This window comes from Myotis lucifugus, unplaced genomic scaffold (assembly GCF_000147115.1).
Source record: "Myotis lucifugus unplaced genomic scaffold, Myoluc2.0 scaffold_7, whole genome shotgun sequence".
NCBI lineage: Eukaryota > Metazoa > Chordata > Mammalia > Chiroptera > Vespertilionidae > Myotis > Myotis lucifugus.
The window spans coordinates 10,738,124-10,750,157 of NW_005871055.1; the positions used below are offsets into that span (position 1 = coordinate 10,738,124).

Here is a 12,034-nt window from a genome sequence, read left to right on the forward strand (position 1 = left end):
CGCCGGGGCGGGGGGGGGGGGGGGTGTGAGGCACGTGGTGGGGCGCGCGGCACCGAGTCCCGCGGTCGGCGCTCGGGGTGCTCCCGCCCCCGCCCCTCGGAGCGGCCAGCGGTTACGTCATCCCGTTATGTAAGGCCCGCGGCTCCGGGCTTGTCTGGGGAGGGGAGTGCGGCGGGGCCCCGAGCCGCCGCCGGCTCTGCACGTGGGAAAGACCCCTGCCCGGCGGAGAGCGCCCCTCCCGCCCGGCTCAGGGCCCTGCCGCGGGCCTCCCTCCGCCGCGCAGTGGCCGCGGGTAGAAACCCCGCGTCTGAAGGTTCTGGGGATACAGGACTGCCTGGTGGGTATGGCTGGGACACAAGATGGCACCGCAACGCACCTCCTAGAGTTTGGGGATAATGTGGAGTTAGAAGATGAGGCTTATTGTTACCAAAAAGATTTGTCCATAATGGGTTTTATCATAGGGGTTATTGTAATCACTAGCATTTAAGTTCCTACATATCTTATTCACGCAGTGCCCCCAGGAACTCAGCAGCGGTAGGAGGAACCTCCCCTCTCCAGCAAGTGCAGGGAGTCGTGTTGGGAACTAGCAAGAGGCAACACTGAGTCTCCCACCTGGAGGTGAATGTCTCCAAAGTCGGAGTTTGCCACCAGTTCTGCGGCTCCATGGAGTGCCGGGGAGGCCCCTTTATCTCCTCAAAATCTTCAGCCTGCCCATTCCCCAAACCCAAATAAACATACAGCATAAGTTTTAAAAAAAGAAGAAGACAAAGGATGGTTGCTGTGCCAACCTACATCTCCATTAAATCTTGTTCTGGTTTACCCAACTCGACAGAGACTGAGCCCTCTTACATAAGATGTGCAGAGACCAGGAGATTTAATGGCCTCATTACCTAGGATATAGGATCATTGCCCCTCCTCCCAAGTGGACCTGTTTTTACTCTAGTACACCTTTTGAAATAAATTTCCTAGAACAGTTGCTCCTCTGAAGAGGACTGTGAGGTTCCACTGCATTGCTCTTCTTCCTGACAGAGCGATGAAAGGAAGTTTAAACGAGTGCCATTCTGCAGAACCACCCAGCCTGGTGTGGTTTTCAAAGCCTGTCCAGTTTGGTTGGGATAATATTACACAAATGCGCTTTGTACTCTCTGCTTTGTGCAAGAGAGGGAAAGGGTGTTCTGAATCCCTCTCATCCCCTCAGGGAATAAGCTTTTGGTTCTCAGTGGGGCTGAGAACTTGTTCTGAAGCAGAGTCTATCGAAGGCATCCCCAGCACCTTGAAGTCAGAGAGTGGGTGGGACCCCAGCTCTCAGCCTGCCATGTGAACCCAGCCATACTGCATACCTGCTCAGTCTCAGCTTTCTTATGTGTAGAATGGGAATGAACAGGCTCACTCCATGGGGGTGGTTCTGAGGTTAAACACATTTGTAAAGACTTCAGCAAATGTCTGGTGTCACACGAGGTTATCACAAATGTTCACTTCCTTACGTTTTCTTGTCATTCCTTCCTCCTCACTCCAGCCACGCTGTGGTCATTATTGACTCGGTGTTCCATGAGTGCAGGCAGTATGTGATGTTTATCCTCAAATCAACATATACCCACAGGGTGCCTAGTGTAGACGTTATACACACTCCATAGAGGTTTTAAGAAAAGACAACCCCCATCTCAGAAGGGGTTTCCATCTCCCCTGGATGACACAAACAAACAAACAAAACAACAACAACAAAGGACATGATGGGATTAATAGGAAAAGGCTCCAGTTTAAGTAGGAGTTGGCTGAGCTGGATTTTATTCCTATTTCTCTACGGATTCCCAGTGTGACCCAGGATAATAGTGATAGAATTTATTGAGGGTTTAATATGTGCCAACCACCATGGATTACCGCACTTACTCCTTACAATGACCTAGGAAGGTTGCTCTCAATATCATCCCCATTTTACAGATCAGCAAACGGACTTAGAGGGGTAAGTCACTTGGCTGAGGTCACAGTACAGATGTGATGGAGCCAGGATTGGAGCCAGGCAGGATGATTCCAGAACCCACACCCTTCCCCACTGTGCCATACTATACGGGAGCAAGTCACTGAGTCTCGCTGGGCCTGTTTTCTCATCTAAATAAAAGGGGATCAGATAGATGACATCTGCGGCCCTTCCCAGCTCTGACTTTCTATGTCTAATAAGATAATTATGAAGATGTTAAATAAGTTAGGCCCAAGGAGCTTTTAAAAAAAATATATTTTTATTGATGTCAGAGAAGAAATTTGAGGGATAGAGAGATAGAAACATCAATGATGAGAGAAAATCATTGATTGGCTGCCTCCTGCACCTCCCCCCCCCCCCCTACTGGGGATTGAGCCCACAACCCAAGCATGTGCCCTGACCTGGAATCAAACCATGACCTCCTGGTTCATAGGTCAACACTCAACCGCTGAGCTATGCTGGCTGGGCCCAAGGAGCCCATCAAGTGGGTGTAACTGCTTCATTTCACATGGGTAGAAAGTGTCTAAATAATTCTTATGTGTCTCTGGTTCCAATTTGCTACTCAAAAACCAAACAAAGAAATCATCCTCCAAAGTTTCCTTCCTATTGATTTAGAGCCCTGAAGCTAATTTTGACCAAATTGGAAAGAGAAGCAGAAGGTGTGGACTAAGAAATCCATCCATTGCTTTCACACAACAGATATACATGATGGAAAGTCTGCGCGCACACACACACACACACACACACACACACACCAGTGTTCACATAATCTTCCACAGAAGCTCAGTACCAGTTCTCCAGCCTGGTTGTCATGGCAACACCAGCTGCCAATGAGATCATGGAAGAAAAGGTTATAATGGCAGTGATGCCTTAATATTTTACCTGGCAAAGCCACTTAGATAATAAGAGGAATAACTGTAAATCATAAATCCATAGGAAGCCCAGGCACTGCTTATTGTATGTGTCTAGTGTGCACTTGGGGGCGGGGAAGAGGAATGAAAGCAAAAGGAAAGGAAGGAAAAGGAAGAGAGGATGAGGCAAGGGGTGGGGAAGATCTTCAATGCTAATCTCTGTTATTCCTCAGTGTAGATCATGCACAGGGCCTCTCCCTGTCTGTGCACGATTAAGGAACTGGTCTCTTCCCTCCATAACAACAAGGAGAGGTGGGGGCTCCCAGCCTTCAGCATGAAAGGCTTAGAAGCAGCCCAAAGGGACTGTTTTCTGGGGTTCACACTCACAGCCGAGAGAAGCAGCCCAAGGCAGCTGGACATGGCAGACAATGACCTACCCACACAGTCACAGTGGGAAGCTGAACCCCATTTAGAAACCCCATTTCTGAGGGGTGCCTGAGTCTCTTGATGCCCACCAGCTCTTACAGACTGGCTTGCTCTGTTGCTGTCTGTTGGCCATCTGAACCAACTCCCTAGGGAGCAAAGTCATTTGATTTTAGGGTTTCCTTCCTTTCATAGGAAACTAATCATAGTGGAGGTCTCTGGTAAGAGCTTCAGGCACTGGAGAGTAGGGGTGGAAGAAAGATTCAGTTTACACTGAATATCCTCTGGTGCCTTCGAATTTTTACTATGTGCATGAATCACTTACTCAAATAAAAAACATGCAAAGGTCCACCTTCCCTCCCTAGCCTTGTCCACCTTCCAAGAACTAGACACGATGGTGATGAGATGGGCCAAGCGCAGGGCAGTCATGAGGCCTGGGCAGGTCAGTCTCCACATAACGAGCAAATGAAGGAAATGCTTTCCCACAGAGGGGCGTGCATTGGTTTGAAACTCTCAGGCAGTCTGTTCTAGGCTCTTGTTTCATAGTGCAGGTTCCGTTCTGAGTGCAGGGGCAGGAGCAGGGGCAGGGGCAGGAGTCGTTGCTCCAGAGGTTGCGTGCTCACCCTCATGCGCTTCCCCGCACTGCCTACTTCCCATGGCTCTAAGAAAGGTCACCAAGGAGGCAGGGAGAGAGTGGAGCTGCAGGGCAGGAAGTGGGACCCAGAGTCAGAGACCTGCGTGTGGTTCTGGCCCTCTTCAGATGAGACACCTCACCTCTCTGAGCCTCAGTTTCCCCTGTACCTCTCAGTATGGTAGAGAGGATGAATTAAAGAAACTTTTCTGCTATTTAACAAATGCTTACACTCCATGTAATCATCCTGCCTGGCTCATAGGCACATGGAGCACTGTTCTAAGCTCATTTCAGATGAGGAGACTGAGGCACAGAGAATTTCAATGGCATGTCCAAAATCACACTAGAATCTATAAAGTAGCAGAGCCAGGATTCCAACCTGGGTCCAGACTCCACACACTTAACCCCTTTTCTGACAAAACGGGACACTTCTCATGGTGGCTTCTCCTTGGTTTCTTCTTTTAATCACTTCCTTGGAGCTGTAAACTTCCACTTCCATCTCCTCCCCCTTTTTGTTTGGTTGATTGGTTCCTGCATTCAACTGGGTAGCTTATACCAGTAGTTCCCACCAGTATTTCTCCTCTCCTCCACCCACCCCACCAAGCCAGAGGCACTGGGAGAGCAAAGGTGGGACACTAAGACCTTCGGTCAACAGAGAGTGAATGGAGTTTTGAGACTGTGAGCATGAATATACACATACATGGAATGACCAAGCGACCCTGCACTTGCCACCTGCTGCCTCCTGGGAGAGCCCATCATTCTGGGGAGGCTTGGCAGGACTAAGGGACACATTATTTTACTTTTAATTGTGGTAAAATACAACATTGATTTACCATCTTGGCCATGGTTAAGTGCACAGTTAAGTGATATTAAGTACATTCACGTTATTGTATAACCATCACCACCATCCACCTCCAGAACTCTCTTCATCTTAAAAAACTGAAAGTCTGTGCCTGTTAAACATCCCCTCCACATTCAACCTCCCCCATAGCCCCTGACAACTACCGTTCTACTTTCTGTCTCTACGAATTTGACTGCTCTAGGTACCTCATATAAATGGAATCATACAGTATTTATCCTTTTGTGACTGATTTATTTCACTTAGCATAATGTCTTCAAGGTTCATCTGTGTTGTAGCACATGTCAGAATTTCCTTCCTTCCTAAGGCTGAATAATATTCCATTGTATTTACATATCACATTTTTGTTTATCCACTCATCTGTCCATGGACACTTGGCCTATTATGCCTATCGTGAATAATACTGCAGTGAACATTGGTGTACAAATATCTTTTCAAGACTATACTTTCTATTCTTTTGGGTATATGACCAGAAGTGAAATTGCTGCATCATATTTATAATTTATAACTATTTATAATTTTTAAAGGTACCTCCATACTGTTTCCCACTGGAAACATTTTACATTCCCAGAAACAGTGCACAAGCGTTCTAATTTCTTTCTTTTTTTTTTTTTTTAAGCTGGGTCTAGGTGGACCTCCTGTGCCTGGCTGAGGCCACAGAGAGAGACCTAGAGGGCAAGCTGAGCCTTTATTCTGTAGCCAGAGGTAAACAAGGTAGTGGTCACCATAGTTACAATGTTCTTGTGAGTTTCACTTGTTTTGGCAGCACTTGCTGCACTTCCTGTAGCCCATTAGCTACCCAGATAGGATCTAGGGAGCATCATAAGGTCAAGCTTAATTATGCTAAGAGGGCTGTGACCTCTAAGCTGGGACTTGTTTGTGGCTTTGCCAACAGGTCAGTCCGAGGCTTAACCCTATAGACGCTCCCTACATCTCAGCCTTCTTTTATTTTTAAGCTACTATATTGAAAGTAAAACTTAAACATCAAGAACAAAGCTCTGGCTATTAACAAAACAATGCCAATGCAACAAAGCAATAAGAGAGAAATCAAACTACAGCAACATTTTTCTGCTAAATGAAAGTTTCTTTTGCTGATTTACTTAGAGTCCTCGAACTTGGCTGTGCAAGACTGGCAGCTGACCAATGCTAACATAGCCAGAATCATGGTTGAGGGAGTAGCTTCCACTTCTTGCTTTTCTACCATCTGCTGGGCCTCAATCGTTAACTTCTTCAGCTGACCCCATGTTGGCACCTTGGTCTCTTGCGCAGCCCTCATCTGCTGGGGTCCAACCCCAGCAGGTCCAGGGGTCCCCAAAGGTGTGGACGGAGTTGGCGAAGAAGGAATGACATGGAGGCTGCGTTCAGTTGATCAGCATAGCAAGGTTCTCCCGCCAGATTCTGTAGCCATCTTCTCTCGCTAGGTTCTCCAGCGAAGTTCTGTAGCCAGGTTCTGTCCAGGATCTTTTGCCATGTTCTCTCACTAGGTTCTCTCTTTAGGTTCTGTCTCTAGGTTCTGTGTTCTGTTGTCTTGTTACATCTGTATTTATACCAGTTGATTTTAATCCTATCAATTTCTATTCCAAAGGTTAGGGTGTTTCTTATCTCCATTCCAGGGAGTAAAGATTATGTAGCTTAAGCGTGATTGTTCTTAGTTAAAGTGATTAACTACCCGCCTGGCATTCAGTTAAGGGGCTTTATTCCCTCCCTAACTTCAGGGGAAAATCCCTACCTGGGGAAACAACCTTTCTGGGAGAGGTGACCTTGGTTAGAACACATAGCACCAAGAAGGGGAGCAAACATATTAAGAACAGTATGCCATAGACGCCAGGTCCCTTGAAACATGTGCTGTGCAGATGTTTCTTCCCTGCAGCGACCGTGTCAAGCAGCAAGGATGGACCAGCTCCCAGAAAATTCCCCCTTTTTTATTTTTTTAAATGATAGCGCATGTAAATCAGCGGCCACCTCTCGGATTGGGTTGTTGAAGACTCAGGAGAAGACTGGCAAGCGGTGATAGCGAGCATAGCTATAAACATAGTGGATGGAGTGCACAAGGAGCCTTGTTCCTGTAGAAGGTTGCTGGCCTCTTCAGACAAGGGATTTCGGCTGTCCTCAAGTCGGGGGTTTGGTTGTCCTTGTTGATCTGGCTAGCGGGCGGCGTCAATGGCGATGGGCTTCCCAAAGCATCAGCGAGTTGAAAGGCTGCATCAAAGGGTTCATGAGGGCCGTGCTTGATGGTGGTGTCGGTGTCTGGGGGAGGAGTCAGCTGGTGTCCTCTGGGTCGACCGATATGGATGATACCGGGGAGGAGGAGGAGGCGGAGATGGAGGGTAGCAGAGAGAAAAAGAAGAGAAAGCAAAAGAACTACAAGGCATGGGAGTGTTTAGAAAAAAGAGGGAGAAGACAGGGAAGAAGGCAGCATCCTGACACAGCCCTTTCCTTCAGCTGCCCCCTTTCCCTGTGGTCCAAGGTAGAAATGGGAAACAAGTCTCGTTGCAGTAAGAGGGCAGCTGCTGTCAGCCAGTCTCTGTCTTTACCTGGGTCCCGATCCGAGCTGGGCGTGGGAGGCAGGAAGCAGCCATGGGGGCAGGAGACCTCCCTCAGAAGGGGTGAGGGTTCAGGCCTCTGCAAAGTTGATGAGCGAGGGGGGGGGAGGGGGGGTGGTGAGGGTCTGTGTCCCACCTCTGTTGACCCCCAAGCTGTCTCCTGATGGCCCCTCTGCGACTGTGCCTGTCTTAGGTCGTTCCTTCCCTGAGGAATCTTCCCTGTCTCTGTCTATTTTTTTTTTTTTTTAATAAAAATCCTATGTCTTATAGCCAGGGATGCAAGGACTTGTATATCCTTGTTGGAATCATGGTTCCCCTCTACCTGGGAAGTCACTCTGTATAGTTAGGGGCTTGGAGGGAAGGGGTTGAAATCTGAGAAGGTAAAGGTTTTTCTTGGAACAAAGCTAGCTGTCAGTCATCACCAGACCTTTATTGTGGCCAGAATTCTACAAATGGTGTACAGTTCATTTTCTCTTCCTTCTTCATGAAGTACACCACTCTGTTTAACAGCCAGTTCTAAATATGATGGTTAAATTTTCAAGGTCTTCATTCTTTAAATGTAATTCTTCAAGCAGGGTAGCTAGAAACTGCGTAAACACCATATTTTCCCGAGAATGCTTCTGAATGCCAAGAATCGGCGTCAGTAATGAAAGCAACACCATAGCAATTAAGGTCCATTCTGCAGGTTTGTGGATAATATTTCTATTTGTTAATCTGAAAGTTCGAACAAGATTTTTAAGTGGTGTGCAAATATGTCCTGATGTCATCTGAAGCGGCCCCAAAAGTCCCGGCAATACTTTACTCAATTTTTGGAGTACGATGCGTTCTCTAATCTGGTTCTGAGAACTTGAATCTATCAGTGGAAAGGTGCGATCGTGCTCTTCTGAGTCTTGTGATTTGGTGGTTTCTTCATTTAAAACATACTGTCCTCTATAAAACTCTCTGATCCTTAGGGTTAATGTTTCATTTTCCTTTTTCAAGCTCTCATAACTTGGCAGTGGTTTAATGGCTGTATCTGAGGCCCTGAAAGGCAAAGACTCATCCAAGCTGTCCTGAGATTCCTGCAAGGCGGGGGAATGACTATCTGGGTCAGAGTTTATGTCATCTTCATCAAGCTCCTCTTCTTTAACCAGAGGGACTGAAGCGGGTTTTAGACACACAGAAGCATAATTCTGGCCGTACAAAAACCTCAAAGTTGCTTCCGTCTTCCACTCAATCAGAGTCTCCTTCAGAACTTTGAGTAAGTTTGCCTTTGCAACTTCAGGGCACACCTGCACTGAACTAGAAGCTGACCGAGAAATTTGGTTTGATTTGCCAAATTTCCTCTTAAGATGTCCAGCACTTTTCTTACTTATGCCTACTAAAGTTATTTCTGAACTATTGTATCTATTTTCAGGGATTTCTGGAGCATCCACGTTGTTTCTTGAAGGACTATTGAAAGAAACCTGAGTATTTACCGTCTGTAAAGGAAGTTCACAAGTAGCAGCTTTCTCCTGACTATCTAATCTGCAATTGCCTAACTGCTCAGTAATACTTATTACTGCCTGTTCTTTGTCTTTTTGTTTGAAGTTCGATTTTTGACAAGCTTTCTTCTTCATGATGCTTTCTTTGTGCAGCTGTTGCCTTATACCCGTTGCATTTGGTCTGTTTCCTGGTAGAATGGAGGAAATAAAGTCTTGCTCGTCATCACTGCTACTATCACTAGGAATGCTAGAAAAATTAGATTCATATTGCTTCTCAATATGGCCAGGATTGTCAACATCTGATGTTTTAATGGTCTTACTGCATAACTGTACTTCTTCTCCAGAATGGCCACGTTGTCCCTCCCGTAGCAGCTGAAAATCAGGGTGCCTTTCTTCTTCTCGAACCCATACTGGAGTTTGAGGAATTTGTGCTTCAAAAAACTTGGATGCTTTATAACAAAAATTGCTGCAAAAACACTTTCTTTCAGTAATATCATAGACTTTGTTTGTCTTGTTAGAAATTTTATATTTCTGCTTTGGTACAATCCCTAGCTTCTTGTGACATAAGGGATAACCACAGAGCTTGATAATAGAACGTTCATCCACGACATCGCTGTAGCGAGCAGGTGTGATATACTTCCCACACTCCATGAAGAATTCTTCTGTAATATTCTCTTCTAAAAGCTGTTCAACAATATGTAGAGCTTTTCTCTCAAACTCAATCTTCTTTCTCACAGTCTCTTCTAGTTCTGCTTTCCTTTTAGAAGCACCTTCCTGTTTCAAGGTACTTGTCTGTTTAGTGCCTGCGGCCTTTCGAGAGGCGTGGTGGGCCCGGGCCTTGCCACCGGCCAGGGACAGCCCGGCAGATTCAGCCATGAGGCGCATCGCCAGGAGCTCCGGTCCGCCCCTAGCGTCTCCCTCCTCCGAGGCTCTGCTTCCCTACGCAGCTGCGGGGCGGGGCAGGGGCAGACCCCAGCAGGTCCGGGGGTCCCCAAAGGTGTGCACGGAATCGGCCAAGAAGGATTGACACGGAGACAGCCTTCAGTCGACCAGCAGCCTAGCCAGGATCTCTAGCCAGGATCTCCAGCCAAGTTCTGTCTCTTACTGCCTTGTTACATCTGTATTTATACCAGTTGATTTTAATCCTATCAATTTCCATTCCAAAGGTTAGGGTGTTTCTTATCTCCACTCCAGGGAGTAAAGATTATGTAGCTTAAGCGTGATTGTTCTTAGTTAAAGTGATTAACTACCCGCCTGGCATTCAGTTAAGGGGCTTTATTCCCTCCCTAACTTCAGGGGAAAATCCCTACCTGGGGAAACAACCTTTCTGGGAGAGGTGACCTTGGTTAGAACACATAGCACCAAGAAGGGGAGCAAACATATTAAGAACAGTATGCCATAGACGCCAGGTCCCTTGAAACATGTGCTGTGCAGATGTTTCTTCCCTGCAGCGACCGTGTCAAGCAGCAAGGATGGACCAGCTCCCAGAAAATTCCCCCTTTTTTATTTTTTTAAATGATAGCGCATGTAAATCAGCGGCCACCTCTCGGATTGGGTTGTTGAAGACTCAGGAGAAGACTGGCAAGCGGTGATAGCGAGCATAGCTATAAACATAGTGGATGGAGTGCACAAGGAGCCTTGTTCCTGTAGAAGGTTGCTGGCCTCTTCAGACAAGGGATTTCGGCTGTCCTCAAGTCGGGGGTTTGGTTGTCCTTGTTGATCTGGCTAGCGGGCGGCGTCAATGGCGATGGGCTTCCCGAAGCATCAGCGAGTTGAAAGGCTGCATCAAAGGGTTCATGAGGGCCGTGCTTGATGGTGGTATCGGTGTCTGGGGGAGGAGTCAGCTGTGCCCTCTGGGTCGGACGATATGGATGATACCAGGGAGGAGGAGGATGAGGAGGAGACGGAGGGTGGTGTGATATAAGGTCGGATTAGACGGTCTGGAATCAACACAGGTGAGTCTGCATCCTGTGGAAACATACAAGCGTCTCCTCTCCCCCAGGTTAAAAGTACATCAGGTCCCTTCCAGGCTCCTGTAAGTAAGTCTTTCCATTTGATGAAATAAGTGAGTTTCTGCTAAATGAAAGTTTCTTTTGCTGATTTACTCAGAGTCCTCAGACTTGGCTGAGAGAGTAGCTTCCACTTCTTGCATTTCTACCATCTGTTGGGCCTCAGTTGTTAACTTCTTCAGCTGACCCCATGTTGGCACCTCAGTCCCTTGCATAGCCTTTCTTTTCTTCTTTTTTCCACTTTTCTGTCATTGGGGCAACTCTAAGTCTTTGGAACAATGAGACAAGGAGCTTCTCTGGGTCCATTGTGGTGACGCACATAATGCATTTACTCAATCCAAAGCAGACATTAAAAAGAAAAACCCCAAATGCTCTCTTGTATCCATTTTAAGAGTAGGATTGGCGCTTTCCGCTATTACCTGAGTCCTGTTCTATCACCCCAGGGAGAGCTTGCCAATCCTGCACTTTCCCAGGGTGGAAAGGCTGCAGTCGGGTTAAGGATAAGGTTCCTTGGGCCTACCTTCTCCCATGCCTTTACATTTACCTTTCCTTCCTCAGAAAAGCATGGACATACTTCTTGTATAAAACATTCCGTCTGACTGGGAGTAACCTTAACTCCTCTGCTAGCAAGCATGTGTGTTAAAAGATCAATACGGAGTCTTCTTTCTTTAGACTCAGTATGGCACATCTTCTTAATCTAAAGATCAATACAGAGTCTTCTTTCTTTGGACTCAGTATGGCACATCTTCTCAATCTAAGTTCTGTACTATCCACCTTCTTACCCTACTTATCCTCTATAGGGGGGTCTGTAGCACCCTGGTGGAGTCCTATCCGTCCTGAGTGTGGGGGTTCTCAATGGCGGGGGCTTACCTAGGGGAATCCTGTTCCAGGGGTTCCCAAAGGTGTGGACGGAGTCGGCGAAGACTATCCACCCTCTTTCTACGGTGGAGTCCTATCCGTCCCGAGAGTGGGGCTTACCTAGGGGTCCCTGTTTGGGCGCCAGATGCTGGGGTCCAACCCCAACAGGTCCAGGGGTCCCCAAAGGTGTGGACGGAGTTGGCGAAGAAGGAATGACATAGAGGCTGCGTTCAGTTGATCAGCATAGCAAGGTTCTCCCGCCAGATTCTGTAGCCATCTTCTCTCGCTAGGTTCTCCAGCGAAGTTCTGTAGCCAGGTTCTGTCCAGGATCTTTTGCCATGTTCTCTCACTAGGTTCTCTCTTTAGGTTCTGTCTCTAGGTTCTATCTCTAGGTTCTGTGTCTGTTCTAATTTCTTTACATC

General features: G+C 47.1%; 1 pseudogene; it reads right to left on the minus strand.

Moving 5' to 3' along the window:
- Positions 1–7,777: 7,777 nt before the first annotated feature.
- On the minus strand, positions 7,778–9,621 carry LOC102420822 (annotated as a pseudogene).
- Positions 9,622–12,034: the final 2,413 nt, after the last annotated feature.